The sequence below is a fragment of the Arachis stenosperma genome, chromosome 1 (genome assembly GCF_014773155.1).
Source record: "Arachis stenosperma cultivar V10309 chromosome 1, arast.V10309.gnm1.PFL2, whole genome shotgun sequence".
NCBI lineage: Eukaryota > Viridiplantae > Streptophyta > Magnoliopsida > Fabales > Fabaceae > Arachis > Arachis stenosperma.
In genome coordinates this window covers 133,220,630-133,226,521 of record NC_080377.1, presented here as the reverse complement: position 1 = coordinate 133,226,521, position 5,892 = coordinate 133,220,630, and positions in this window count along the sequence as shown.

The window sequence follows — 5,892 nt, the reverse complement described above, 5'->3', positions numbered from 1 at the left end:
GAACTATTTGGATGGATGTGATTATTTATCTTATTAGTTTATTGAATTATTGAGGAATCTGGTTATTTTGATTTGTTATTTTAGTTTGTTGAGTTGGTCGTTGTTGGACTGGTTTCTTGAATTTGGTTTCTGGATTATGATAAGATGACTTGAGAATATTGGAATTAGTTTGTTTGATTTATCGAAAATGATTCTAAGAATCAGATATGATTTGAGATATGAAAATGGTTTGACTTTGTAAGTAGTTTGATTTTTAATTGGTTTGATTTTATAAATATTTTGAAATTGAAAATCGTTTTGATTTATTGGAAATGATTTTGTTGTTGGAAATGGTCTGGATGGGACCCAAGAAGGGTGGCAAGGTTTGAGTTTTAGGGAAGGTGCTGCTGAAATGTTTAGAAGAATTTTGAGAAGTTTTATTTTTAGTTAATTTGGATTGAAGAATTGTTTTAATTGATTTTGATTTATTTAAGAAAAGAATGAATTATGTTTGAGTTTAAATGATTTGGTTTTGAAATGAAATTGGTTGTCGCTTCCATAAAGTCTAAAGGCTTTGTCAAGGAATTTAACTAATAGATGGTTTTTCTTTGTCTTTTGAAAAGAGTTTAAATTCGGAAACGGCATTGAAGTTAGCTCGAGGAATACGAGAATGATATTGAGAAATGGATTTAAAAATAAAATTGAATTTGGTTAATAGTTGAGACTTCGAGTATGAAGCAGTGGTGTTGTCCACTTGCTTTGGGAAAGAGATGAGAAAGAAAAATGATGAAAACTGAGTTTGATTATGAAATAGAATGAATATGATAAATGAGACATGGTTGATATTGATTGATGACAAGTATGTCTGTGTTTTTTCTCTTGTTGTAAGGGTGACAGTGCACCTATTCCCTTTAATGGTGATAGGGCACATAATCCCTCTAATGGTGACAGAGCACATAATCCTTCTAATGGTGACAAGGCACGTATTCCCTCTAATGGTATTAATGTGCAACAGAGAGACAATGTCTGGATTAGCTACTGGACATGTCGGGTTTGGCTATATAACCAACAAATGAGCTCATTAGTTATAAGACAGACATGCATCATACTTGTTTGTACATATTTGTTTGTGAGTGTGTTTTCTATGATTGTGATGTACTATATGATTGTTTGATTTCTGTGTTCTTTATTTGTTAAGTCTAAATGTATTCTTTTGCTCGTTGATGTTGGCTATGGTAATAAATTGAACATAACTATACACCCCGACCCTACTAAGAAATCTCCAGTTCTTATCCCTATTTCTACCCCTTTCAGCTACAGGTGCGGAGGTTTAGTGCGGAGCTACAGGAGCCCAGAAGAATAAGTTTGCAAGTTGAGTTATTAGAATTTATTTTCCCCTCGCCTTATTAGTTAGAGTTTTATTCCGAGGGATATGTTTTGTAATGGGTTTTGTATGTGTTACTATAATGTATTATTAATATTAAGTATGTGAAAATGTGTTATTTGTTCTTGTTAAAAAAATTTGAAGTGTTTAGTGAAACCATCGGTAGATTTACGCGTAGAGGCTCATACCTTATTGTTAAATATACGAGGATCGTTGTAATACTCCTGCTATCAGAGTGGTACACCCAGAAGCGTGACATTCTGATAGTAAGGGTGTTACACAACTTAGAGAACAAGGTCATTCATAGTCAAGGCAAGGTCGTAGAAATGTGAAGCTAGAAGAAAAAGAGGAAAGCTAGATCATGAAAAGAGAAGCATTCCGCAATCCATCATTGTGATTTATAAATAGTAGAAGCATAGAAGAGATAGGGACTTCAATTTGAATACTCATAAGTACACTAAAGTTCTACAAATTTTAAGTTATATAGATGTCAAGGAGAACCATGGAGTGCAAGTGCATATAAGTCTGGAGTCAATTTTCAATTTGTTTTCGTTTCTTTAAATATTTTATTTTGGATAAATAGTCAAATTTGTCCTTGAAAGATCACTCATTTTTCAAATTAGTTCCCAAAAGATTTTTTTAATCAAATTCATCTTTCAAAGATTTTAAATTAATCATGTTAGTCATTCTGGTATTTTCTTTGTTGACGGCGTCAAAATTTGTTAATGTGGCACGTTAACTGATACTGTAACACAAATATAGTAGTCTTAATTGACTATTAGCATGATAAGTTTATGAAATTAGAACAAATCAAAACCTAAATTAATAGAGAACTTGAGGCATTCGAATCTCTCATTTTGGAGTTGATTTGATCTAATTTCATAAACTTATCATGTTAGTCGTCAATTAGGACTACTAAGTGTGTGTTGTGGTGCCACTTAACATATCACATCAGCAAATTTTGGCGTCGTTAGTAATCGAAATGACGGAAAAACTAAAATGACTAATTTAAAATCTTTGAAAGATGAATTCGATTAAAAAAATCTTTCAATAATTAATTTAGATAATAAATTATCTTTCGGGGACTTATTTGACTATTTATTCATTTTATGTTTCTTTTGTTCGAACATTTTGCTTTCTTTTTCAATTTTACTTTCCTAGCTATTCAAAGTTTTCACTTAATTTATGTATTGTCATTTGTTGTAATTATTTATATTATTTGCTATAATTCAATATCAGTAACATTTCATATCTTGCCTATACAACTGGTTTTTCGACACAAATACTTAGTAAATTTTGGCTCGAGTTTTCTCTTTTAAGAAGAGTTGTATTCACTTCCTGAATTGAAATATTAATGCAAGTTTGATTCGATATTTTGTCGAGATTATCAAAAATCAAGCAAAACAGTATCAAATTTAATGATAGAATAATATTGAATTCGTTTAAAAATTTTTGGGACAGAAATAAGACGTTTAAAAAGTTAGAAACTAAATTAAAATTTGATGTAAAATTAGAGACCATGATAATACTTTACCTTTAATTTTATTTGTCGAATTTTAAATTTTATCGTCTCAATAGAATTAACAATCAATAATTAGTGTTTTTTCTCTCAAATTTTTTTTTCTTCTCTCAGTCTCACTTCACTTGCAATGGTACAAATGAAAAGGAAAAAGTTGCAAATAACCCCCCACATTTTATCAAAATTTTATTAGTTGTCTTTAGTCTACATCAAGAATCTTCTTTCTTAGGGTGTACATTGAGCGTTTTGAATTTGGTAGCTCTTTTTAAAGAAAGTCTACCAAAACCTCTTTATAAAATAACGAGTTAAATCTCAATTTGACCTCTGAAATTTAGCCCGATACTCAAAATGACCTCCATAATTTCGTTGACCCTAATTAGAACCCCTAAATTTGTAATTATGGCTCCAACTTATCTCTGCAATCATCTCCATCACCAGAATGCTAATTTGATGCAATTGCATGACACGGTGGACACTACTTAAACAATGGCGCATTAGTTTTGCGCCCAAACCCTTTGAAAACTACGTCGTTTCAATTTTTTGTGGGTTAAAACTCTCTTTCTTTCCACTACGACGATCATAAGTTGCCAAACATCAAGAAAACTCTTACGCTACGTGGTTTCCAAAGAATTTGCGCGCGAAACCAATGCGCCGTCATTTAGGTAGTGTCCACCATATCATGCAATTGCGCTAGATCAGCATTTCGGTGACTTAGATGATCATAGGGGCAAGGTGGAGCCACAATTGTAAATTTAGGGATTCTAATTGGGGCCAACGAAATTGTGGAGGTCATTCTGACCAAATTTTAGGAGCCAAATTGAGATTTAACTCTAAAATAACTGTAATTTTTATGTCTAAATTTATTAAATTATAAAAGTTTTTCTATTTTCCATTTTTTTCTTTTTAATCCCATTGGATTGATTCTCCTGTATGCAACCTATTTTTTATGGTGAATTCTATGATGTAGAAAGAAAGATTCTTCTATATGTGTATGTTTGTGTTGTCAAAAGGGTAGTGTGACAAGTATTTAGAAAGAGAGTAGTTGAAGAGACAAGATTTGATATGTTGCAGGTGAAATGTAGTGCATTTTGTCTTATATAACATGTGAATGATGTATTGATTAAATAAGTTAATTATATTTATGTTAATTAGTTATTAAAGATAACGTTTGGACTTGTATGATTTTTTTTTTAATGTATGCTCTCTCTCGGTCTCTCCTTATATCACAATATTAAAAAGAAAATTTCTGAACTAATAAATCTAAGCTAAAGTTAATAATAAAAAAAAATCTTAGTTAATAATTTTTCTTTCAACTCATGTTACTTGAAAAAGAAAATTTAATTAATTACTTTTATTTACATAATAAATATTATCTGAAAAATTAATTTTTACACACAAAAATTTATTAATATTTATTTTAAATTAAATTAATAAACGTATAATATATATTAGAAAAATTATCATCATTCTTCAACACATTTCTGTAGTCTCAAAGAGAAACTAATCATATAGTTTTATTAAATCTGTTACTTTTTTCGTTTAATAAAATAACAAATATTAAATATTCACCCAATAACATAGTTTATTCATTATAAAAAATTAATAATTTAATCATAAATAATAAGTTGCATTTAAAATGTTCTAATAATAACTTGAAGTATTTAATTTTTTTTAGACAATTTTTTGGAAATATCAATTATTAAAAGATTTTTCTTTTTTTAGTATTTAAAATTTTTTTAATTATTTTTTATAAACAACTATAAATAGATATTTTAATGCAAATAAAATAACAAGATAGCGTCTACATAATACCGAAAAAATAATCATGTTTTCTTATATTTTTTTTGGTGTCTACCATGTTTTCCTATATGTCTGATATTATACAAATTTTGGGTGCACATATTTTTAGTGAGTTTAATTTTGATGTATTGACAGTGTTTTACACAGTCATGTAATTATATTTGGTCTTTTGGATGACAATTCACACCGTCAATATAAAAAGTAATTATTTTTTTTAATGTAGTGTTATGTCATTAGATGTAAATATAAAATTATTTTATACTAACACTGCATTAAAATTAAATTTATTTTTAATTTTTCTTTATAACAAAAAACAAAGTCTCTAGTTACAATTTTCATTCTTAAAAAAAATCAACTCTCCCATAACATATATTCTCTCTTTCTACACCATAAAAATAGTAGTATTACAAATGCTATTTTGACATCAATATTTTTTAAATAATTAAATATAAATTTTTTTGTTTTATTAATTAAAAAATAATTTAAATATATAAATAATTAATAACAAACTATTTTTATAAAATGTCAAGAATATGTAGTATTTGAATAATATTTTTTTATAAATATCTATATGTACTCAGAACAATATTGACAAATATATTGATATAATATTTAAATTAAATATATATAAATATTACCATTAATTTAAATATATATAAATATGTAAAGTTATATGTTTTTTGTTGGTTAAAATATGTAAATATATTTTTATATTTGTGAAGCTAAATATATTTAAGTCATTAAAAAAAAAGTATATATTAAAAAAGTTAACTGATATTAACCCAAAACAATTGACTTCCTAATTAAACCCTTTCGACTTACTTCTGAAACCAAATTAATAAAATAAAAGAGAAAGGTTAGAAATGAATTAAACGAATTTTAAACCTACGCGAATATTCTAACAAAAACCACCACATTCAAGCCACCAATAGCCAGTATCTCATCCTCAGTCACTTCCTATGATTTCAAATATATATCCAGCTAGCATGGGTTAAGAACGAATAACTCCAAAACAAAGATTAAGACTTTTCAAATCCTTAGAGTCCATAATAATCCCTTTTCCCTAATATATATGCATCAATATGTAGGCTGCTTTTTTATACTAAAGAAATTCATAAGAGTACCAATAAGGAAGCAAGCAAGATTAATCCAAGGAGCAGAAGACATGAGCAAAAATATACATTGTTTCTTTATATAAATATATTAGTAT